The sequence below is a fragment of the Populus nigra genome, chromosome 18 (genome assembly GCF_951802175.1).
Source record: "Populus nigra chromosome 18, ddPopNigr1.1, whole genome shotgun sequence".
Lineage (NCBI taxonomy): Eukaryota > Viridiplantae > Streptophyta > Magnoliopsida > Malpighiales > Salicaceae > Populus > Populus nigra.
The window spans coordinates 1,976,811-2,003,262 of record NC_084869.1 but is presented as its reverse complement, the minus strand read 5'-3'; the positions used below and the strand labels follow the sequence as shown (position 1 = coordinate 2,003,262).

At 34.4% G+C, this 26,452-nt stretch overlaps 3 long non-coding RNA genes across 6 annotated transcripts; all 3 read right to left on the bottom strand.

Annotated features, from left to right (window-relative positions):
• Positions 1 to 3,102: 3,102 nt before the first annotated feature.
• On the bottom strand, positions 3,103 to 4,149 carry LOC133679013 (uncharacterized). The gene is made up of 2 exons (XR_009836080.1): positions 3,544 to 4,149; positions 3,103 to 3,375 (listed from the first exon to the last, which is right to left on the bottom strand). It is a non-coding gene; the product is annotated as an uncharacterized LOC133679013 (long non-coding RNA).
• A 14,293-nt stretch (positions 4,150 to 18,442) lies between these two features.
• On the bottom strand, positions 18,443 to 20,594 carry LOC133678501 (uncharacterized). 2 transcript variants are annotated; one of them, XR_009835978.1, is made up of 4 exons: positions 19,618 to 20,593; positions 19,388 to 19,458; positions 18,787 to 19,254; positions 18,443 to 18,712 (listed from the first exon to the last, which is right to left on the bottom strand). It is a non-coding gene; the product is annotated as an uncharacterized LOC133678501 (long non-coding RNA). The 2 variants fall into 2 exon arrangements; XR_009835977.1 differs by having other exon boundaries at positions 18,443 to 19,254; positions 19,618 to 20,594.
• A 2,880-nt stretch (positions 20,595 to 23,474) lies between these two features.
• LOC133678437 (uncharacterized) lies at positions 23,475 to 26,182 on the bottom strand. 3 transcript variants are annotated; one of them, XR_009835967.1, is made up of 4 exons: positions 25,164 to 26,182; positions 24,930 to 25,000; positions 24,603 to 24,796; positions 23,475 to 24,411 (listed from the first exon to the last, which is right to left on the bottom strand). It is a non-coding gene; the product is annotated as an uncharacterized LOC133678437 (long non-coding RNA). The 3 variants fall into 3 exon arrangements; XR_009835968.1 differs by having other exon boundaries at positions 24,652 to 24,796; XR_009835966.1 differs by having other exon boundaries at positions 24,638 to 24,796; positions 25,164 to 26,181.
• Between the last annotated feature and the right edge of the window lie 270 nt (positions 26,183 to 26,452).

Below are 26,452 nucleotides of genomic sequence, written 5' to 3'. Positions count from 1 at the left end.
TATATATATATATATATATATATATATATATATATATATAGTTCTTAATATTTGTTTTTCAATTTCATCCCTTAGAATTTAATTTTTATATTAATTTTGGTCCTTATTTTTATAATTGTTATTTGCTTTTCCCTTATCATTTTTTAATTGAAATTTTTTATCTATCACATTTGATCATCATTCTTTTAATTGTTACTTATTTTATTTGAAATAATTTATGAAATGTTAATTATTATTATTTTAATTTCTTCATCTTTTAATTTTTTTAATTTTTTAGATTTGATCTCTATTATTTTGATTATTATTTATTTTATTTGAGATAATTTATGAGATTATATTTTTTTTCAATTTCATTTCCATTCAACTTTTTAACTTGTAAGATTTGTTCTTCATTATTTTAATAAACTTGAAAAAAATAAAATATTAATAAGTTATTTTCCAGCTCATTTTCTATGACATAACCAAACATTGAAAAGTATTTTCCACCACATTTGTTTGCTGGAAAGTAGTTTTCTTTTGGAAAGTGAATTCCGGGAAAATGAATTATTTTCTGATGTTTGGTAATGTAATGAAAAAAAATTAAATATTAATTTGGTAAGGGGAGAGATTCAACTTTTTGTTTTAATTTTATCTTTTTATATTATTTTTAAAAAAATTGAACTTGATATATATATATATATTCAAACAAGAAAGAAAGGGGAAGTAAAGGCATCTTAAAGGACGAAGACAAGGACACAATCTCTCAAAACTCCAGCTCTAGCTACTTGCATGCTTCCGGTTTGTATAACACGAATATTCAACTGCACAATCACTCTATTTTCATTTACAATTACAAAGAAACATTTTCAACATGTTGACAAAAATAAAGAGAACAAACCAATGGCATCCAGCCACTGTTACATGCTTCGGGTTTGGACCCACCCTCACAAACTCCCCCTTCAGGCAACCGATCCTAAAATTAAAATTAGAAATTAAGACAAGCATCCTAGCTTTAATATAAACCTCTCATGCAACACAGATAGCCTAAGAAAATTAATATAAATATGGTCTATTTTCTGCAACTGATTTAGAGTTATCTATATATATTATTAAAAAACAAACAAACTAATATTATTAAAAACTCTGTTAAACTAAACATTTTCATGACCGAGAGGAGGCACGCTGGCCTAGTCCACAAGAAAACATGGTACAAGTTTTTATTCCTTAAACACTATACAGGATAGGTGATCTTTTAATATCTAAATTAGCAAAGTATTTCAGAAAAATAATATATAAAAGAAGAAGAATTAAAATACAGGAGAGTGTTCTTTTAAATCATTATGTGTGTAAATATATTATTCAATTTTTCTTATACATCCTTTAATATTTATATACCACTAAATCACATGAAATTGTATTATGAAATTGTATCATAGAATTAACTTGTGAAACAAGACATTTAATTAGATGTCAGTGTCACAATGATACTTGCAGTGGTCCTAAACGTGCCTTGAACTTCGTTTGACAATACCACGTTTGATAAAGAACTTAGTGTTGCTGACACAAAATGGATCAATGGGCCTTTTGGTTTGGATTGGTTGCCCTTTTATTTTCCTTATTCATTGGGCTTAGTTGGGCCTTTTCTCTCCTTTCTCCTTTCTTTTTTATCCTCCCTCCTCCCAGTTAGGCTTCCTTTGACCTTTGAGAAATTAAACCTCTTATATGCCCTAGTATTTCAATTAATTAGTAAATTGGAGTTAGTAAATTGTTTTTCTTTTAAGAGCTTTGAAAATTATTTTGGAGTTTTTGTTGTGATCTTTTGTCCATTAATTAGTAAATTACTTCATTAAAAATGCTGGAAGATGGCACAAGATCTCAAGAATTGCATGTCACTCATAAATCATGTACTTACACTCGTAAATACTATTCTAGTTGGCTAAATCAAATGGAATAGTGTTCTGTATTTTTTTTTTTTTCAATTAGACTTTGAAGTGAAACTGTCAATATAATTTGTTAAAGAAAATGGAGATGACTTGAAGAAACTCGAGTTTTCTTGCATTTTACTTGGAAAATAATATTTCTTAATTTCTTGGGGTGAAAGATTGACAACAGTCTATCTTCAGTAATTTTATTCAAAAAAGAACCAAATTTTTTTTCATAAGGTTAGAACATGTTGGCACAACAGGACTGGATAAGTGGGGGCAACTGCATTGACCGGTTATTGTTGCTTTAGGAGATCGACCTGACCTGACATGCATCTCAATCATGTCTTAAACTACCAAATACAGGCTCTTCGCATTAAAATCAAAAGGCGATACAACAAATCAGTTTTATGAGCTGCTTCAGATCCTTTAAAGCAATTACATATCTCATACACAGAAAAACCAACAGGTTGCCAGGATCCAAAGTAAACCTACTTGATCCTTGTCACAAAAATTAAGTGGTTTGATCCATCTCCATAACAGTAGCTGTCAAAAAGTTGATGAAGACCACGGCTGCATCCACAATCTCGATTTGGGGTGGCCGTGCAGTCCTCCAGCAGCTTCAGTTTCCCTGCAAAAGATAGGTAATGTTATTCATGGTGTAAATGACAGGAGCAAGGGAAGATAGTTGTTGTGATCTATCTTGAACATACAAGAAGTGCCTGCACCAGCGATCTCCATCAACCAACTAAATCTCAGAAAGAAAAGAAAAGGAATGGATGCCCCGGTGCAACCGCAGCCACAGTTCTTGTTTGCTATCTTTTCTGTTGGGAAAGAAAAAAGCACAGACCTGAAGGCTTATAATAGGGAACATAATTATAACGCAATCACGATGGCAGCTTAACGAAATAAAAAAGATTGAAACATTTAAACTTAATGACAAAATTATCGATTTTGTTAGAAAATAAAACGTGTTAGAGGTCTAAGTTTTGCTGGCTGCTTTCAATTATGATGCCATGTTGGAATCGATTTCCATGGCAAACTTTAGCAGATAAAATAATAATTTAGGGAGAATGAGCATACACAGCAAACCATATATAGATCTTGATAGAACTCACAGCTCCCAGTTCACCACTTTTTCCCACTGAAAATAAAACTGATCGAGCTAAGAATCCAAAACAGCACACCTAAAGGAGCATAGCATAAGAACATGACCAAACTCCGGGGAACAGAAAAAACACAGCACCATGATCAACAGCCAGCCAGCCTAACCTGTGGAGACATTGATATATTGAAGCGATGGTTAGAAGTATTAAGGCCACTCTCGCTAGAATGAATTTCTACCATTGCATATCATTGGTTTGTTTACTTTGAAAAAATCAAAAAGAAAGAAAGGGAGGAGCACCTCTAAATTCATCATCCATAAGAATGGCTTCGAATGCTTCGATTCCCATGCCCTGCTCCTTTCCATAGTCTGCCAATTCATTTCATTCAACCAATCAGTTACTAAAACATAGATATTAGCATGCCCCATCACTGCAACACAACACTCCTCCACTGGGGAGGACCGATCAACCAATCACTATAGGTAATAATATACAATTAATTCAGAGATCCATTTAAGAAAATCAAAGAAAATTACCGGTCAGGGTCGATAATTTTAATCTCCTTCTGTCTCTCCCTTCCTCCAGGTCGCGGTCGCTATTTTTTTTCTTTGTAATAGAAGATTAATGCCTCTGTACTCAATAAAGCCAGAACCCACGGACCGCCACCGCAACCCATCTCCCCTGGCAATTCTCATTTCCCTCTAATAAAAAAACCCAACTGCCCAGCGCAATTCCGCCATGGCACGCCCACCACCAACATAGCCATTGAACCAGTTACCAACATAACCACCAAACCACGGCATAGCCGGTAACAATGAAACTATCCAGCTGCCAGGAGCGGGGAAAAAAAGAACACGAAAAGCGACAACTCCGACAGACTCAAGCGATCACGGAAGCCAACGCAACAGTCCAGGTCCACGCCGCCAGTAACTCCACCAACGGCGAAAGTCGCCCGAAAACAAAAGGGAACGCAACGGAAGGCAAAAAGACTGGACATCCCTCGTTGGATGGCGACGAGAAACATTATTAGATGATATTCTCTTGTTATTTATTTTTCCAGATCGTGCGAAGATATCCTCGATGAAATTGTTTTGCCTTTTGAGAAATTAAACTGTAGCTAACATAAAACTCTCTTATACGCCTCAGTATTTCAATTTTGTTTCTTCGTTTTGAAAATAATACTGGGATTTTTATTGTCTTTTTATTAGTCTTGAAGGAATACGAGTTTTCTTACATTTTACTTGGACATTAATATTTCTTAATTTCTTGAGATGGAAAATTAACAATAGTCTAGCAGCAGTAATTTTCTTCAAAACGAGAACCCATTACTGCTGCGCCAACCTCTTACAAGGATGCACTTGGTGGCCAGTCTTGATTACTTTAACAATTTATGAGCAGCATTCCATGTTTTAATTTAAGAAATAGATAACGAATTTAATTTAAGGAGGCCGGTTTTATTTTCCATATCATACTTTCCTTAAAAAAAGGGTAAATTTTAGAGCTTGATTGGATTCAAAAAATTCAAAATAATTTTATTTATTTTTTTAACTAAAAAATTTATTTAATTTGATAAGAGAACATATTATGTATTTTTATATCTTAAATAATCATGAATAAACAGATTTGAATTTAGATTGATTTTTTATTGTGAATTGATTTTGGTTTTGAGATATTTTTTTATTTTTTAAAATTGTGAATGAATTTGTGTTTTGGATTAAAAAACAAGTTGTAAAATAATAGGTTTTTAATTTTTTAGCCATTAAAATAGACAAAATCCAGACAAAAATATACAATGCATCATTTATTACCGCATAAATGCTAGATCCAGATACCTTAAATTCGATACAGATACCGTACCTATTACCTAGTACGCTTGGTATGCTGTTACTTTACAAAGACAAGCCTCAGATTCGTCCTTTCACTCTTTATTGCATCTTTTGGAAGAATAACAAACAGCTCCCAACACTGTTTTTTTTATTATTGAAAAAAAACGCGTCATTTTTCTTTCCAATCTCCTAGTATCTATCCTAATTGGTCAAGTCCGAGTACCTGACTAGATTTTTTTCCGGCGGTAACCAAGAACGCAGCAAATCAAATTGATAATAGAAAAACCCACTAAAATGAATTAAAGAAAAAACCCACAATTCCTCTTCTGCTTTGACGATTTCAATTGAAGATATTAGTTTAATTCAAACACAAAATTCACACCATATATATAAATCAAACTGATAATAGAAAAATCAAACCACACGATCCAGCTGCCAGGATCAGGAAAAAAAAAAAGAACACGAAAAGCGACAACTCCAACAGGCTCAAGCGATCACAGAAGCCAACGCAACCGCGGTGGCAACGCCACTCCAAGGATAGAAAAGCCCATAATTCCTATCCGTTTTCACTTCAGCACAAAATTCACACCATCATTTATTTATATATAAAGTACAAATTAAAATGGTCTGATCTCAAATGAGAAAATAGACCAAATATTTATCTGCAATAATACAGTAGATATAACTAAAAACCAACTGTGGAGGCGACCGAGTACTGAATGGATTGCTACCTCGGCGAAGAAGAAGACCTGCAATTAATACGAAAACATTAGTATTGAAAGATTAGAAGAATCTCATTGTATGCATCGTAATCAGCTTCAACTTTTTATTACATGCTACCTCCTTCTTTCCCAGCATGGACGCTCCTTTCTGCATTTCAACGTCCACCTCCAGCATGGACGTTCCTTTCTGGCATTTCAACATCCACTTCAAATCTCACAGAGCAGTTTCGGCGCCTGAAGAATACATAAACGGCGATAGTAAGGAGCATGACGAGGACACCAGCAAGTCCTCCTTTAGCAGCTGGGGAGTAGCCTTCTGTGGCCGAGTCTTGTGCAGGGGGGTGTGGGCTGTAACCATCCATGGCTTAAAACTACAAAAAGGAATGGTTAATTAGAAGAAAATAAAAGCAGTAATGTCTCAAGTCAGATTAGAAAGAGATCGTCTTGATAGCATTACCAAATTTGAGAAAGAAACAGAGGAGGTAATTAGAGGAGCAAGGTAATACGGTTTAAATAGAACTGTGGGGGTGGTATGGTAGTCCAAGACTCAGCATGGTAGTCCGGTAGTCCCGAGACTCAGTATGGTAGTCCGGTAGTCCGGTTTAAAAATATTGTTCCGCTTAAAAGTTTTGCATCCTTTATCTTTTTCTTTGGTTAGGTAATAATCTTGAGAGGCTAGCATGTGTTTTTTACAAGGGCCTACCCTTGTAGGAAAAATCATTTTGAAACTAAGACAAACTAAACTGAAAATAAATGTTAATTGCATAATAATGATTAAAAAAAATTCAGGATGCAAACTATAATTAAAATTAAATTTAGTTAAAATTACACTTTTTAGTCAAAATAATTTTAGCTTTGGTCTTCATGCATGTACAATGGTAACCCTCCAAAAATTAACAATACCATGTATTTGCATGAATGTGTCTTTTTTATTCAATAATAAAAAAAATATTCTCAATCAATATTTATACTAATTAAAATTACAATACCGAAAAATCAATAATAAAAATTGAATTTTATTTTCAAATAATTTTACAAAGACATCCTGCGCAACTAGCTTTTTAGCATCAACAAGAATCTATACAAACTAGCTAGATGAGCAAGCACAGGGGTCCAAAGCATCCAAATTCACGTCTTCTGATTTCTTTTCCAATTGTACTGTTCCTAATCATGTGTATCCATTTAACTTAATTTAGTTTTTTTAAATAAAAAGATAATTTATATATATATATATATATAAACTACTTGGCTCTGTTTATATTTTCCATTCAAACTACGGCAAAGTCAATAATCTCTTAATTTTATGAATAAGGAGATGTTCGTATGCCTGACATTATTTTTATTAAAAGAAAAGGAATGGAGTTACTATGCCAATACACAAACAATTCATGATTTTAATGTTTTAATATATAGATTTGAAGTTTTAATTAAACAGTAAATTGATAATAAAAAAACCCACTCCAAGTAAAGAAAAAAACCCAAAATTCCTTATCTGCTTTGACGATTTTAATTGAAGATATTAAGTTTAATTCCAACACAAAATTCACACGCACACACATTTATATATAAAAAGTACAAATTAAAATGGTATGATCTTAAATTTTTTATTATGAGAAAGGCATCAATACAGTAGATATAACTAAAAAGCAACTGTCGAGGCGCCCAACTACTTCATGGATTGCAACCTTGCGAAGAAGAAGACCACCGATTAATAAATTATGGTAGAGAGTTTAAAATCAATAGATTTTTTTTTTTTGTGATTTCAGGTTTGAATCTTATAATTATTAATATAATAGTTATTTGAGATTTATATAATTATTAATTTCAGGGTTTGTAAAACTAGTTAAGGTACGTGTAAACTGACCGTGACACTGTTAATAAAAAAAACCTGCAATTAATACGAAAATAATATTGAAAAATTAAAAGAATCTCATTTGTATGAATCTTAATCAGCTTCAGCTTTTTATTAATCACATGCTACCTACCTTGATTTTGAGTCTTTAACTAGGAAGGGCTTTGGTTTTGCGTTTTTTTATTCTTCTAAACAGTGATCCTCCGTTTCCTTCCTTCCACTGTTCCTTTGTTTGATGAGGTTGTAAAGGCTGTTTCCACTGGGAAAAGTTTGGGATGGAGGCAAAGATCACCCTTTTATTTTATTTTTCAGCGACTTTGTCATTTATCTTACCACGTAGACACCTTCTAGACCCCACGGATCTCGACTCCCTCCCCTCATCAACACCCACCTAACAAACTCCTCCAATCTCAGTTACCGCACTGGATCCCTCCACCTCCTCCTCCACCAAAATGGCTAAATCCATCCTATATAATAATTCCTCCAAAATTTTTCTAATCGTGCCGCCTCCGAAAAGGTTTCCAAGTTCCGCCCCTCCATCAAACTACCACGAAACCCTTTATTTTCTTCTTTTTTTGGCTTTTGGATTGATTGCTAGATAAATTGTATGTTTATATTTGCATGCTAAACTATATAGATAGCACTAGTTTCACTGCAGGCCAAGCTGATCTTTTTCTGCAGTGTAAAAAAATAATACCCAAGAGCTATTATTGAATTTTAAAAAAAAAAAAAAAATCACGACTCAACACTATAAAAAAAAGTTAAAAAAAAATAATTATTAATTTTCTAGAACAAAATTATAGAATGGTGAAATAAAAAAATCAATTAAAAAAATATTAAAAAACAAACCCGCCAGCAGAATCAAATGGGGTTGTCAAAACCCGCGCACCAGCAGAACTAAATAGACAATTTTTATTTGATAGGTGGCTCGTGCAAGACTGCAAACCTATTATTTTTTTTTATTGTAAAAAAGATATCGAGACTATCTATATTTTAAAAAAAATCCAAGATTATGATCATAAACTCGAGATTAAAAAATATTAAAAAACAATGAAAAAAATGATTGAGTCAAATCTAGTAAACCTATTGAACCCATGACTCGAGAGTATACAGTTTAAATATAGAGGAAGTCCGTGTCCGTTTAAGAGTTTGGTTGAGAGTGTAGTTGTGATTGATTTTTAAAGTGTTGAGAGTATACAGTTTAAATAATACTTTTTTATTTTTAAAAAATTATTTTAAACATTAGTTCATCAAAATAATTTAAAAACATCAAAAAAATATTAATTTAAAACAAAAAAAATTCAATTTTTTTCAAAAACACTTTTAAAATGTAAAAACAAACAGGGCTTTAGAACTGGTTGGCCTGACAAGGTATTCCGACTCTATGTTAATTTTTATGTTTTAAAAAAATTTGAAAAAAATTTATTTTTTTTTAAATTAATATTTTTTGTGTTTTTAAAACATTTTGATATGATGATATTAAAAATATTGTTTAAAAAATAAATAAAATATTATTTTAAATAAAAAATACTTTAATGAAGAATCACTTCCTCGTGTAAACAAGCACGGTTTTGTGTTTTTTTTTTTCGCAACAGTGATCCTCCATCCCCTCCCTTTGTTTGATGAGGTGGACGTGAGAACGGGACGCCATTTTGAGTCTTGGGAAGATCAGTTTTCGGCTTTGCATTTTTTTATTCTTTTTTCGTGATAAGGTGGGTCCTCCGTCCCTTTCTTTTTCCCTTCGTTTGTTGATGAGTAGAACTTGATGTTTCCACTTAGGATAGTGTGGGATTGAGGCGAAGAACATCCTTTTATCTTTGAAATTTTCAGCGACTTTGCCATTTATCATTCCACGTAGACGCCTTCTGGACCCCACGGATCTCGACTCCCTCCACTCATCAACACCCACTTAACCGACTCCCCCAATCTCAGTTGCCGCACTGGATCCCTCCACCTCTTCCTCCACCTAAATCCATCCTTTGATAATTCCGCCAAAATTCCTCTAATCGTGGCCCCTCTGGGAAGTTATCCAAGTTCCGCCCCTCCATAAAATTACCACGAAACCCTTTTTGTTTTTTTTTTTCTTTTGGATTGATTTCTAAATAAATTGTATGTTTATATTTGAATGCTAAACTAGATGGATGGCATGTGATTTGCTGTGGATTGGTTTGATTTGTTTTTCTATAGAAGTGTTATTATTAAATTTAAAAAATAAAATAAAATTCACAACTCAACATCATAATAAATAAATAAATATTTTTTATTAGGTTGTTTTAGAAATAGAAAAGTCTTTTAAGAAAAACATTAGACATTATGAAAAAGGGTAATGTTAGACGATATTTTTATATTTTCTTTGCACAATGTGATTATTTAATTGTCCTTGAAAGACAGGAAATTAAGTTGGGTCACTGAGTTTTTTTTGTCTGACTAAATCCTGTTTATTTTTACATTTCAAAAGTATTTTTAAAAAAATTTGAATTTTATTTTTTTTCTTTGTTTTAAATTAATATATTTTTAATTTTTTAGATCATTTTGATGCGCTGATATCAAAAATAATTTTTAAAAAATAAAAAAGTATTATTTTGATACATTTCTAAGTGAAAAACACTTTAAAAAATAACCGCAACCATACTCACAAACAAACTTTAAATTTTAAAAATAGTAAGTTACTTCACTACCTTCGGCCTTGGTTGCCTTTGATTTAAGATTTTTTTTGTCATTTATACTTGATAGTTATTGGGGCAGTAGGATAATTTGCTGGTAGGCAAATCTAGGCATTGTTGCATAGCTTGTATCGTAACCTAATTTTTAAACAAATAATAAAAATTAAATATAGTTGATAATGGGGTTAAAACAACATAAAATTTAAAGTTTGGGGATGTAATTATAAAATTTAAGAGTTAATTAATCAATTTTAAAAGAATTAAAAGTTAAAGATTTAATTAAAGGCCAAATTGAACAACCCAGAAATTAAGGATTGTTTTATAAACAGTGTAATAATTTAGGGATTTAATTGAAATTAATCCAAAAGGGCAAAATTAAAAGAAATGTTTAATTGCTTAGAGGTCCAATTGCCGAATTTCCAAAGAAGCAGAGGTCAAAATGAAAATGTGTCTTTTGGCCGAAACGTCGTCGTTGCTGGTGGAACAGCCGTGTGATCTTCTTCATCCTGATTCAACCGGAGACCTGAAAATCTGCAACAGATCCAATCGTGGACCACGTCTCTTGCCCACGATCTCGTCCGTGGAAGATAACAGTCCTGCAAAGGCAGGACTGGTTAGAGGCAAGCTGCTGGGTCTCTATAAAAGGGGAAGAAAAACCCAGAGCGAAGGGACGGAAAAAAAAGAAAGAGGAAAAACCCAGAAAACAGAGAGGGACGAACAGGCCAAGAACCGGGGTGAAAGACGAAAACAGGGAGGGGCAGAACTGAAGCTAAACCCAGACGAAAAACTAGAAACCTGAGAAAAGAACAGAGCATAGATCCAGAGAAAAAAATAATACACAGAGAGACGGAGAGAACAAGAGAGCAGCAATACACAGAGACGAGTATTGGCCCTGCCATTGCCTTCGTCCCTGTAAACAACGAAAACCCATAATCAAAACAAATTCCCAGCAGGCTGGCCTCTTCATCATCTTCTCGGCTTCAAAAGCTGCTGAGAAAACACAAGTAACACGCAGACAAGTGAACACAGAAGGAAGATAAAGGGAAGCAATAGGCGAGAATCCATCAGCGCTGCAAGCATCTTCGCCTCCCGAAACAGGTACGCTCTTTCCTTTCTCCTTTCATTCTCTGCATATTGTGTTTGTAAACACTGCGCGAAGGTAATTTAATTACCTTCGCATAGTGCAGCACGCGTGAAGTTACTTCACGCGTGCAGGACTTACCCCAGCCAGGTCACTGGCTTAGGCCAGTGACCGGACCGGGCTGGCTGGTTCCAGCCCAGCCCATGTGGGCTAAGCTGGGCCCAGCCTAAAAATATGGGCTAGCTGGCCTAGCCCAAAAAAATTAAAAAAAAAACATAGATGTGTGTATGTATAAATAAAAAAAATAAATATGAATTTATTGTTTTAATTCATTGACGCCAGAGTCAGAATAAAAATACTGATTTAAATTTATTTCATTGTATTTTATTTAATTACATAAAAATAAAAAAATATGCATGCAAAAATAAAAGTAAATTTATTGGTTTATTCACTGAAGCCAGAGTCAGGAATAAAGATACTATGTAAATTTATTTTATTTTATTGTATTTTACTTTTATTTAGTTACATAAAAAATGTGTATGTGTGAAAAATAAATTTATTTAATTTGTTTATTCACTGACACCAGAGTCGGGAATAAAAAAAATACTGATTTAAATTTATTTTGTTTTTTTTTGTGTGATGCGTAAAAATAAATTTATTTGATTTGTTTATTCACTGATGCCAGAGTCAGGAATAAAAAATACTGACTTAAATTTATTTTGTTTTTATAGCTACGTAATATTTATCAACGCCAGAGTTGGAAATATTCATAGTTAAATATTCATTGGCGTCAAAGTCCGGAATACTACACGCAAAACCACCGTAGCATAAACCAACAAAACATTACCAATTTATGACAAAGTCAGCAATGCAGCTTGCCTTAGGCAGAACGTTCAAGGGGTGATAATATCTTCTCTTTTGTGTAACCAGTCTCGTACCATAGAATCTCTGTTGACCAGTTAGGGTTCCTAGTAACCACAATACTAGGTGTTGACTCCTTAAATAATACCATTTCTCATCAAAGAATAGGATACCAAAAATCTTTACTTTTTAAAGATTTAATTTTTAAGACCGTCGCGATATCAGGTGTGACAACTTGGCTTGGAGATTTTGGTCTGGCATAAGTTAAACGAGCATAGTTCCAACACGAGAGGTAACTATACCACAGGCTGGAAGGACGGGATATCTTGACATTGAAATAGACATTACTATGTATCCTAACATTAAAAAACATAGAACTACTGTCTTATTGATGAAATCTTTTTTTTTTCTTTTGGGTTGATCGGTAGATAAATTATATGTTTATATTTTTGTGTTATATTATTTATCTTGAATGCTTAGATCATTAACGTTATTTTATAATTGATTGGAATTTTGGAATGATTTTTCTTTTTAAACAACTTAATGAGACTAAAATTATATCTTTTAACATGTCAATGATGAATATAAAAGATCTAACTTAAGATAAAAATGCGTTAAATAAATAAAAACTATAAAATCATTTTCTATACAAGAAAAAAACTTATTTTGTTTTTCACCAAAAAATAACAAATTTGGATTCTAAAAATTGAAAAACCGAATCACATTTTAGTTCTTCAATTTTGATTTTGATTTGTAAAGGTTTGATTAACTACAAATTAAATCGAATCTATTGAAACCAAAAGTGAATAACTGAATATTCACTCTTATATGAAAGGAATGCTCTTACACCTTTAGCAAGAAAAGTTACGATAACTTTGCATATTCAAGAACATGGAGATGACTCGAAGGAAAGCGAGTTTTCTTGCATTTTACTTGGACAATATGGGTATTTATTCTTTTATGTTACGAGCACACCAAGTTGGAAATCCCATAAACTAGCATATGCCAATATGGGGAAAAAAATTTATTCGCGGAATAAATAAAAAGAAAGAAAGAAAAGTAACACTTAAAATCCCTATTATCAACTTGATATAAAATTAGTTGAATTTTATAATTCAAAGTTGCTGGGATGGACACGTTTGTTGTAACTCGAACACAAGTCCAGACAATCATATTAATATAAGCTGAAAGAGTTTTTTTTTTCTTGAGTAAATTCACACATGTTCATCATGGTGCTGTGTTTTTTTCTGTTCCCCGGAGTTTGGTCATGTTCTTATGCTATGCTCCTTTAGGTGTGCTGTTTTGGATTCTTAGCTCGATCAGTTTTGTTTTCAGTGGGAAAAAGAGGTGAACAGGAAGCTGTGAGTTCTATCAAGATCATATATGGTTTGCTGTGTATGCTCATTCTCCCTAAATTATTATTTTATCTGCTAAAGTTTGCCGTGGAAATCGATTCCAACATGGCATCATAATTGATAGCAGCCAGCAAAACTTTGACCTCTTAACACGTTTATTTTCTAACAAGATCGGTAATTATGTCACTAAGTTTAAAAGTTTCAATCTTTTTTATTTGGTTAAGCTGTCACTGTGATTGCCTTATAATTATGTTCCGTGTTCTTTTTTCCCCTGCAGGTGAGGAGTGATCAGTGTGAATTTTGGGCTTTTGAGTGAGAATTCTATGTTTTTTTTTTTTTTGGTTGAATTTAGGATTTTCAAGATCCAAGAGTTTACTTGACTGAGATCTCAGACTTGCTGATTGTGGCATGGACTATTCATGACAGAAATAGCAGACCATTGCCTTCAGGCACTTCTGAGCTTTTTTTGTTTTCCAACAGAGAAGATAGCAAACAAGATCTGTGGCTGCTGGTGCACCGGGGCATCCATTCCTTTTCTTTTCTTTCTGAGATTCATGTTGACAGATTGTACAATCAAACACAAAATGCTTTATTCAATATCTCACAGCCAAGATTAAATTCTGCTATGTGTCCGGTCCATTGATCTGTCCACTATGTTCGTCCTTCTATTTTTATTTTTTGTTTTCTTTGCATTGCATTGACATTGAAACCATTGCTCACATCCTATCTTTCTTCTTTCCTTTTTTTTCTTGGATAAGGTTTGTTGTAACCCAATTTTGATCTATTTATTTTTAATTTAATTTTAAGGAGGGTAAATCTTGAAAATTGAAAGACCAGGGGTTTGCATGCAAGGATTTAGAAAATTCAAGGACCAGATTGGAAATAACCATTCCAGCCCCAAAAACAGCACCGTTTCAATCAGGTGCTGTTCGTCATCTTCGTCTTCAAAGCACCGAACGCCCGCCTGCAAAGAAGGAAACGAAAGTGTGAAACACCAGCATCCTTGTCCTTTTAAAACATAGAGAAGCAATCTTTATCTTCATGATAATCACAACCCGGTGAGATAAGGATTAAAACACAGAAGCAATCTTTATCTTCATGATAATCACAACCCGGTGAGATAAGGATTAGGCTCCGCGTCCGAGTCCTAGCAGGAACCGTCTCTCTCAGCCGTGCTTATCAGGAGGAGAGACGTTAGGCTGAGGGAGAGGAGGATTGGTCCCTATAAATACCCAACAATTGACAAAGAAAAGGAGGAGGAAAAAATCAACCCAAAAACAGAGCAAAGACCGAAAAATTAACCCAAAGAAACAGAGACGAAAAACCAGGAGGGAAGAACAGTGGAAACAGGGAACGAGTGGAAGATGAATAACACAGGGGACGGAAAAAAACCAGAGGAAAAACAGAGAGCACGAACGAAACAGAGAGGGGACTAAAAACAGAGAAACAGGGAGAGAGCAAAAGGACAGCATTCCCAGCTTTGCCTTTGCTCTCAAAACGCAAGTGAAGTGCAGAGAAACTGCAAGCGTTGGTCAGCCGCTCGTCTCCAGCTTCACCACACCAAGTCAGTAGCAGCCAAAGAAGCAAAGCCAGAAGAACAGAAGGGAAGTTTGAAACGGGTCCTTTGCTAAGTGTCGCCCAATCACTCAGGAGGAGCATCACTGTCGTCTTCATCGTCTCTGGCAAACCAGGTAAGCCAGTTCTTCCTTTTGTTTTTCTTTGCCTTATTTTGAGAAGAACATCGCACTGTGCGAAGGTAAATTAATTACCTTCGCACTGTGCATGCACGCGTGGAGATACTCCATGCGTGCCTCTTGTTGGTTTCGGCCCAGCCGGGTCACTGGCTTGGGCCAGTGACCTGGCCGGGCTGGCTGAGTCTAGCCCAGCCCCTATGGGCTAAGCTGGGCCCAGCCCAAAAAATAATAAAAAAGATGTGTGTATGTATAAATAAAAAAATAAATATGAATTTATTGTTTTTATTCATTGACACCAGAGTCAGAATAAAAATATTGATTCAAATTTATTTCATTGTATTTTATTTAAATTACATAAAAATAAAAAATATACATGCAAAAAAATAAAATAAAATAAAGTAAATTTATTGGTTTATTCACTGACGCCAGAGTCAGGAATAAAGATACTGATGTAAATTTATTTTATTTTATTGTATTTTACTTTTATTTAATTACATTAAAAAATGTGTATGCGTAAAAAAATAAATTTATTTGATTTGTTTATTCACTGACGCCAGAGTCAGGAATAAAAAATAATAATTTAGATTTTTTTTGTTTTTATAGCTACATAATATTTACCAACGCCAGAGTTGGAAATATCCGTAGTTAAATATTCATTGACGCCAGAGTCAGGAATATTACACGCAAAACCACCGTAGCATAAAGCAACAAAACATTAGCAATTTATGACAAATTCAGCAATGCAGCCTGCCTTAGACAGGATGCTTAAGGGGTGATAATATCTTTTCTTTTGCGTAACTAGTCTCGTACCATAATACTAGGTGGCGATTCCTTAAACAAGACATTTTTCCCTAAAAAAACAAGATGCCAGATATCTGTTCCTTTTCCAATCGAGTGGTTATTTTTAACGGGTCGCCATGATATCCGGGTGTGACAAGATTCACGGATATATGAGGTGATTATGGTGCCGTGCTGATCACATGGTTGGCTTGCTCAAGATCAACAGCAGAATTTCCATTTTGTTGGTTTTAAATGATTACTTTGGTTTATGTTTTCTGTTTTTAATCAATCCATTTACCACTTTGATTTCCACAATTCCATGGTGGGTTACAAAACCATTAACAAATTGAATTTGTTTTATGGTGGTTTTTTCCTCTCAGACTTGATTCTTATTTTTTTTTTACTTTGAATTTTTTTTAAAATTAATATTTTTTTTTAATTTCATCATTCAACATTAAATTAGTTGAGAATTAAGTCTTTTTAGACTAACTTGGATTTAAGAAATTCGTTTGGGTTTGTTCCCCCCCTAATCTTTTCAAGCTCGTGTTTTTGTTTTTTCAATTTTATTCTTTCAGAGTTTATTTAATTGAAGATTGAGTTTTATTATTTTTTATTTGTTTTCTATTAAAAAAATTACTAATTTTAAAAATTACATGGATTCTCTTAGGTTTTTTTATTTGTTGTTCTTTGTTAAATTTATTTTTTTAAAATAAATTATATTATATTAATTAATTAAACATAAGCATGGGATGATCACGCCATGGTTTTTATATTGCTTTATATATCATTGTTTTGGCGGTGTATGCAGCTTTTTCGATATTGTCATGCAATCTTTCATATTTCTATAAATGTCTCGGTTATCTCTTTATGATGGTGGAACAATGTCAACAATAGAGTAACAACGAGTTTCCAATGAATTTTTCTTTCTTTTTCTTCTGAATATGATATTAACGACTTATTTTTTTAGTTAATTATTATCTTATTTTTATTTATCTACTACCGTTATTTTTTTATCATATTATTAAATAAATTAAGCTTTGAATCAAAATTTAAACTCAAAACATTAAGGGTCAAACCTTAAATATCATCAAACTTTGAATGAAAGGGTAAAATTACAAAGAAAAAATCAAATTCACTAAAGTATTCAAAACAAAAACAAAAATCAAGAGAATGAGGAATCATTTTGAAAAAAAATAAAAATCAAGATTATAGATCTAAAGATGAAATAGAAAACAAATTAAAACTTTATAAAAGGTCTAAGAATCAAACTTAGAAATCAAAATATTGAGGACTAAATATGAAATGTCATAAAATAAGAAGACATGCATGGTTCATATTTTTTTAATGGCCTGCACAAAATTTAACGGGAAGCGAGACAAAATAGAAAAAAAAAAGAAAGGGTGGTCACTTACAAACCATCATTGTAAACACCATACATGTCGCCCCGTGTGAAAGAGGGAGTTGTAAAGCTTCAAACGTCATAGCAAAAATAGAAGAAACTTTTTTTCAAGCTCAATTTATATTTTAAAAAAAAGATAAAGAAAAAAATATTTAAATAAAATTTTATTTATCAAATAAAACTCGTGGAGACCAAAAGCTATTAGTTTCATCATCAAAAAAATATTATCAGTGAATTTTCTCTCTCTTATCTGTTTTTTAGCAACTCTCTCCTCTCTCAAATCCAATTACTAAAGAATAAAAAGAATAAGATTTTAGACCAAAATATTCAATTAAAAAACTAAAGGGACCACATGCATGCAGCCTCTTGGATCGCTATATTAGAGTTTTGAGATTTTTAAGATTTGGTTGTCTTCTGGCGGAGGTCAAGACACAAGGTAAATGTTCTTTTAGGTTACTATGTGTGTGTAAATATGTTGTTCATTTGTCTCCATATTGGATGATCACTGGGTATTAATTTATATCACATCAGATCAGATCAGATCATATAAAATTATATTGTGATGAGTAATATATCAGATATATTATGCATGAATAAAATTTACTTTATGATTAACGGTTACAAGAATAACCTGTAAAACAAATTGTTTATTGAGAACATGTAGAATTTCAGAACATAAATTAAAATTAAAAAAGAAAAGGAGATCAGCTCAACTATAATAGTCAATGTAGTTAGAATATGGTTCCACTATATATATTGGTATCTGCTGCGTTCAATTTCACGTCTCTTCTCCACAGAACATCATGTTTATAATACAAGGATCGATTTTTTTGGGTTTAGAAGTCAATATTAAATTGAATCAAAATCTTGGATCGCTATATTAGAGGTTTGAGATTTTTAAGATTTGCATGCTTGTCTTCTGGTGGAGGTCAAGACACTGTGTAAATATGTTGTTCATTTGTCTCCATATTGGATGATCCCTGGGTATTTATATCTTTCGTCGAGATTGGCATTAGTGAGCACTTATCTCAGTATAAGATCGAAAAGAATGGAATGCATTGGTATTGCCTGGGGTGAACTGGTTGAAATGAAAGATAGCATCTTACCGAGCTCCTACCCCTAAGGGTAAGGGTGATCAATTATCCCAGAACCTGATTCCTATGTGTAAGGAGGAGCGGCTGGGACTCTATACAAGGCAAAGAAAACAAAGGATGAACATAGTGGTGAGATCAATGGACCGGACACAAAGCAGAATTTAATCTTGGCTGTGAGATACTGAATAAAGCATTTAGTGTTTGATTGTACAATCTGTCAACATGAATCTCAGAAAGAAAAGGAACGGATTCCCCGGTGCAACAGCAGCCACGGATCTTGTTTGCTATCTTTTCTGTTGGAAAAAAAAAAGCTCAGAATTGCCTGAAGGCATGGTCTGCTATTTCTGTCCAGAATAGTCCATGCCATAATCAGCAAGTCTGTGATATCAGTCGAGTAAACTCTTGGCTCTTGAAAATCCTAAATTCAACAAAAAAAAACATAGAATTCTCACTCAAAAGCCCAAAATTCACTCTGATCACTCCACACCTGCCAGGGGAAAAAAGAACACAGGGAACTTAATTATAAGGCAATCACGATGACAGCTTAACCAAATAAAAAAGATTGAAACTTTGAAACTTAATGACAGAACTATCGATGTTGTTAGAAAATAAACGTGTTAGAGGTCAAAGTTTTGCTCGCTGCTATCAATTATAATGCCATGTTGGAATCGATTTCCATGGCAAACTTTAGCAGATAAAATAATAATTTAGGGAGATTAAGCATACACAGCAAACCATATATAGATCTTGATAGAACTCACAGCTCCCTGTTCACCTCCTTTTCCCACTGGAAATAAAACTGATCGAGCTAAGAATCCAAAACAGCACAGCTAAAGGAGGATGGCATAAAAGCATTACCAAACTCCGGGGAAGAGAAAAAAACACGGCACCATGATGATAGAACAGCCAGCCAACCTAACCTGTGGAGATATTGATATTTTAAAGCGATGGTTAGAAGTATCAAGGCCATTCTCGCTAGAATGAATTTCTGCCATTGCATATCATTAGTTTGTTTACTTTGAAAAAATCAAAAAGAAAGAAAGGGAGGAGCACCTCTAAATTCATCATATCCATAAGCATGGCTTCCAATGCTTCGATTCCCATGTCCTGCTCCTTTCCATAGTCTGCCAATTCATTTCATTCCATTCAACCAATCAGTTATTAAAACATAGATATTCATCACTGCAACACTCCTCCACCGGGGAGGAACTATCAACCAACCAGTATAGGTAATAATAAACAATTAATTCAAAGATCCATTTAAGAAAATCAAAGAAAATTACCAGTCAAGGTCGATAATTTTAATCTCCTTCTGTCTCTCCCTTCCTCCAGGTCGCGGTTGCTATTTTTTTTCTTTGTAATGGAAGATTAATGCCTCAGTACTCAACAAAGCCAAAACCCACAGACCGCCACCGCAACCCATCTCCCCTTGCAATCCTCATCTCCCCCTAAAAAAAAAAAAAAACCAACTGCCCAGCGCAATTCCGCCTTGGCACACCCAACACCAACATAGCCATTGAACCAGTTACCAACATAACCACCAAACCACGGCATAGCCGTCAACAACGAAACGATCCAGCTGCCAGGATCGGGAAAAAAAAGAACACGAAATGCGACAACTCCGACAGACTCAAGCGATCACAGAAGCCAACGCAACCATCCAGGTCCACGCCGCTAGTAACTCTACCAACGACGAAAGTCGTGCGAAAACAAAAGGGAAAGCAACGGAAGGCAAAAAGACTGGATCCCTCGTTGGATGGCGACGAGAAAAACTGCCCTCATAAACACGCAGAGGAGATGGAGATGGCACCGATCCACACTTAACGCACTGAAACCCACGAACCACCACCGCAACCCATCTCCCCTAGCAATTCTCACCTCTCTCTCGAGAAAAAAAAACACAACCAATGAACCAGTTACCAATAAAACCACCAAACCACCCTCGTTGCCATCCAAGAAGAAGCAGTGACTGCAACCGAAGGCTCCCTCGTTGGATGGCGGCGAGAAAAACCGCCCTCATCAACGAGCAGAGGAGATATAGTTGGCACCGATCCGACGCTCAACGCACCGAAACACCATCGGTTTGATATGGAATGGGATCTGCGATCAATTTAACATCGGTTTGACATGGTGCAGAAGATGAATCTTTCATCTGACGATGATTGATAACCGAGGGAGAAAAACATTCAAACATTCATTTGTTTGGTGCCATTGAGAAGGCAACACGAAGAAAAAATGATAATGAAAATGAAAATGATGAAGAAAAGTCATCTCTGAGAATAATGAGGAAGATGAAGGAACGAAGCTAATTCATTACACATTTACGATATGTTTGGAATTCAATTTTTAAGAAATTATATTTCAAATTTTTTTATGTTTATTTATTATTAAAAAAAAAATTTGGGTGGAAAACACTTTCTGGAAGTTGTGAAAAATTTAGAAATGTCATATTATTTGCTGATTATATCAAATTTAATTCTCAAACTTTTCATTGCTATATATATTTTGTTTTAAATATTTACTTTTCAATTTCATCTCTTAAAATTTAATTTTTATATTAACTTTAATCCTCATTTTTTTAATTGTTATTTGGTTTTTCCTTTTTATTTTTTTATTGAAATTTTTTACGTATCAAATTTGGTCCTTATTTTTTTTATTATTACTTATTTTATTTGAAATAATTTATGAAATGTTAATTATTATTATTTTAATTTCTTCATCTTTTATTTTTTAGATTTGATCTCTATTATTTTGATTATTATTTATTTTATTTGAGATAATTTATGAAATTATATTTTTTTTTCAATTTCTTCTCATTTAACTTTTTAATTTGTAAGATTTGTTCCTTATTATTTTAATAAACTTGAGAAAAATAAAATATTAATAAGTTATTTTCCCGCTCATTTTTCATGACATAACCAAACACTGGAAAATGTTTTCCAACTTATTTTTCATTACACTACCAAACATCAGAAAATAATTCACTTTCCAAAAAAAATTATTTTTTAGCAAACAAACAGAATTTTAAATTATATATGAATTTTTGAAGCATGAATTTTTTTAATGTATTATAAAATTCTTTATAATTTTATAATTTATTTTTATAATTTAAATTTATTTAATATTTTCCATGACGTGTCAAAATTATAATTTTAACAACTTGGCTGTGACTGCTGCGGTGAGTGTTTGTTTTATGGACGGCCTTCTTTTCGTTAAAAAGAGACTCTAAAAAGAAAGCTCCTAAAGCAAGCCCCAGCAAATAAGAAAATTACACGTGGTTAAATCCCACAAAAAAAAATAAAGTGGCAACAACACAGTAAATTGGTAATTGTAAAAAAATAAAGAAAAAGCCCACAATTCATTATCTGCTATGACGATTTTAATTGAAGATATTAAGTTTAACTCCAAAACAAAATTCACACAATCATTTATGTATATATAAATTACAAATTAAAATGGTCTGATTCTGCAACAATACAGTAGATATAACTAAAAAGGAGCAGTCAAGGCATCCGTGTACTTCTTGGATTACCGCAATTAATACAAAAACAATACAGTAAATATAACTAAAAAGGAGCAGTCGAGGCATCCGTGTACTTCATGGATTCCTGCAATTAATACAAAAACAATATTGGAAGATTAGGAAAATCTCATTTGTATGAATCTTAATTAGCTTCAACTTCTTATTACATGGTATGGTACCTACTTATTTCCCAGCATGGACGTTACCTTCCTCCCATTTCAACAATATTGATCACCTGAACCTTCCCGGGGTCGCCCTCCTCGAGGCAGTTTTGGCGCTTGAAGAATGCATAAACTACGATAGCAAGGAGCATGACGAGGACACCAGCAAGCCCTCCTTTAGCAGCTGAGGAGTAGCCTGCTGTGGCCGAGTCTTGTGCAGGGGGGTGTGGGATGTAACCATCCATGGCTTAAAATTAACCACAAAAAGGAATGGTTAATTAGAAGAAAATAAAAGCAGTAATTTCTCAAGTGAGATTAGAAAGAGATCGCATTGATAACATTACCAAATTTGAGGAGACGAGTTAGCAGAGCAACAGTGGATGCTTAATTTTGTGAGTAAGGAGATGTAAGGATGTATAACAAGGAGAAAGCTTTTGTGCTCTTAAATAGGGGAAAATGCATATGGAAAATGGTAAGTTGGAAAATGACATTTGTCTACGTGTCCAAATGTATTGGGTTTGGTTGGGAATTTTTTCTCCCTTCTCATTTCTCTCTCTCTCTCTATATATATATATATATATATATATCTCCCACGCCCCCCCCCCCCCCCTTCCAGTTTGATAGAAATAGAAATTAAAAGAATAAATATTGAATTTGATATAAAAAATCAAATATTAATGATAAAAAAATTTAAAAACAAATAAATTCAATTCAATACAATTAAATAATTCAGAATTAATTTGCAACTTTGTAAAGTCAGCACATCTTTTAAAGAAAAAAAATTATAAAATTATTGCAAGAGCTTCTCCTTGTCATGAAAGTCTGGTCTCCTATGTGAAGGGTGAGGCATTGCTTTTGATTAAATCATTTTAAAAAATAATTTTTATTATATTCTCAAATATTTTTTAGGTTATGGTTGGATCATTCAATGCAGACGAAACCTCAATTTTTTCAAAAAAAAAATCAAAAAAATTCTGCATCTTTTTTTTTTAAAAAAATTCCACCTTTTATTTTTTCTCATGTATTGGATTTGGTTGGGAATTTTTTCTCCCTTCTCATCTCTCTCCCTCTCCCCCCACACCCCCCCCCCCCCCCCCCAAGAATAAATATTGCAGAAAACTCTCTTCTATGGAAACATTTTTGGTGTTAGATAACGCATGTGAGATTAATTCACAATTGGAGCAGGGAAGAATATGTTTCTAATCTAATATGAGGCAACTTACCAATCCTTTGAATTATACGAAACATTTCCTTGAGCACAAGTAAGAATTTGACCTGAAAAAATATTGCAATGCTTTCGCAATTTCAATTGCAATTAGAGTTTAAAGTAAAAATGTCAAGGAGATGACTTGAAGGAACTCGAGTTTTCTTACATTTTACTTGGACAATAATATCTCTTAATTTCTTGAGATGGAAAATTTACAACAGTCTATCTTCAGTAATTTTATTCAGAAAAGAACCGAAAAAAAAAACCTATCTTTTTCATAAGGTTAGAACATGCTGGCACAACGGGACTGGATAAGGGGGGCGCGGCGCCAACAGCATTGTTGATAGCCATGCATTGACCGGTGATTGTTTTAGGAGATCGACCTGACCTGACCTGACATGCATTTCAATCATGTCTTGAACTACCAAATACAGCTCTTCGCATCAAAATCGAAAAGCGAAACAACAAATCAGTTTTATGAGCTGCTTCAAATCCTTTAAAGCAATTACATGTCTCCTACACAGAAAAACCAAAAGGTTGCCTGGATCCAAAGTAAACCTCCTTGATCCTTGTCACAAAAATTAAGTGGTTTGGTCCATCTCCATAACAGTAGCTGTCAAAAAGTTGTTGAAGACCACGGCTGCATCCACAATCTCGATTTGGGGTGGCAGTTGCAGTCCTCCAACAGCTTCAGTTTCCCTGCAAAAGATAGGTAATGTTATTCGTTGATAGTTTTGTAACCCACCATGGACTTGTGGAAATCAAAGTGGCAAATGGATTGCTTAAAAACAGAAAACATAAACCAAAGTATTCGAACATAGTGGACAGATCAAGGGACCGGACACAAAGCAGAATTTAATCTTGGCTGTGATCGAGAAACTGAATAAAGCATTTTGTGTTTGATTGTACAATCTGTCAACATGAATCTCAGAAAGAAAAGGAATGGATGCCCCGGTGCAACAGCAGCCACAGATCTTGTTTGCTATCTTTTCTGTTGGAGAAAAAAAGAGCTCAGAATTGCCTGAAGGCATGGTCTCCTATTTCTGTCCAGAATAGTCCATGCCATAATCAGCAAGTCTGCGATCCCAGTCAAGTAAACTCTTGGCTCTTGAAAATCCTAAATTCAACAAAAAAAAACATAGAATTCTCACTCAAAAGCCCAAAATTCACTCTGATCACTCCTCACCTGCCAGGGGAAAAAAGAACACAGGGAACATAATTATAAGGCAATCACGATGACACCTTAACCAAATAAAAAAGATTGAAACTTAATGACAAAACTATCGATGTTGTTAGAAAATAAACGTGTTAGAGGCCACACGTTTTCCATGGCAAACTTTAGCAGATAAAATAATAATTTAGGGAGATTGAGCATACACAGCAAACCATATATAGATCTTGGTAGAACTCACAGCTCCCTGTTCACCTCCTTTTCCCACTGGAAATAAAACTGATCGAGTTAAGAATCCAAAACAGCACAGCTAAAGGAGCATAGCATAAGACCGTGACCAAACTCCGGGGAAGAGAAAAAAACACAGCACCATGATGATAGAACAGCCAGCCAACCTAACCTGTGGAGATATTGATATTTTGAAGCGATGGTTAGAAGTATCAAGGCCACTCTCGCTAGAATGAATTTCCGCCATTGCATATCATTGGTTTGTTTACTTTGAAAAAATCAAAAAGAAAGAAGGGGAGGAGCACCTCTAAATTCATCATATCCATAAGCATGGCTTCCAATGCTTCGATTCCCATGTCCTGCTCCTTTCCATAGACTGCCAATTCATTTCATTCAACCAATCAGTTAATAAAACATAGATATTAGCATGCCCCGTCACTGCAACACTCCTCCACCGGGGAGGAACTATCAACCAACCAATATAGGTAATAATAAACAATTAATTCAAAGATCCATTTAAGAAAATCAAAGAAAATTACCAGTCAAGGTCGATAATTTTAATCTCCTTCTGTCTCTCCCTTCCTCCAGGTCGCGGTTGCTATTTTTTTTCTTTGTAATAGAAGATTAATGCCTCTGTACTCAACAAAGCCAGAACCCACGGACCGCCACCGCAACCCATCTCCCCTTGCAATTCTCATCTCCCCCTAAAAAAGAAAAAACCCAACTGCCCAGCGCAATTCCGCCATGGCACGCCCAACACCAACATAGCCATTGAACCAGTTACCAACATAGCCACCAAACCACGGCATCGCCGTTAACAATGAAACGATCCAGCTGCCAGGATCGGGAAAAAAAAGAACACGAAATGCGATAACTCCGACAGACTCAAGCGATCACAGAAGCCAACGCAACCGTCCAGGTCCACGCCGCTAGTAACTCCACCAACGGCGAAAGTCGCGCGAAAACAAAAGGGAAAGCAACGGAAGGCAAAAAGACTGGATCCCTCGTTGGATGGCGACGAGAAAAACTGCCCTCATAAACACGCAGAGGAGATGGAGTTGGCACCGATCCCACACTTAAAGCACTAAAACCCACGGACCACCACCGCAGCCCATCTCCCCTAGCAATTCTCACCTCTCTCTCTCGAGAAAAAAAAAAAAAAAACACAACCAATGAAACAGTTACTAATAAAACCACCAAACCACGGCATAGCCGTCAACAACGAAACGATCCAGCCGCCAGGAGCCTAAAAGAAAAAAGAACTCGAAAAGCGAAAACTCCGACAGACTCAAGCTATCACGACAGCCAACGCAACCGTCCAGGACAACGCCGCTAGTAACTCCACCAGCGGCGGAAGTTGAGCGAAAAAAAGAAGCAGCGACTGCAACAGGCTCCCTCGTTGGATGGCGGCGAGAAAAACCGCCCTCATCAACGCGCAGAGGAGATGTAGTTGGCACCGATCCGGCGCTCAACGCACCGAAACACCATCGGTTTGACATGGAGTGGGATCTGCGATCAATTTAACAAAGAGTTTGGCTGTGACTGCTGCGGTGAGTGTATGTTTTATGGACGACCAAGAGACTATAAAAAGAAAGCTCCTAAAGCAAGCCCCAGCAAACAAGAAAATTACACGTGGTTAAAACCCACAAAAAAAACATAAAGTGGCAGCAAGACAGTAAATTGGTAATAGTAAAACCCCACTCCAAGTAAAGTGAAAAAAATATAAAAAATACATCGAGGCTTGCAGGTCAGTGGTCTTGGTAGGCTTTACTTTATTTATGTGCCCTGAGTTTGAGTCCTCGCGTGTTATTCCCGCGGTACTTTAAAT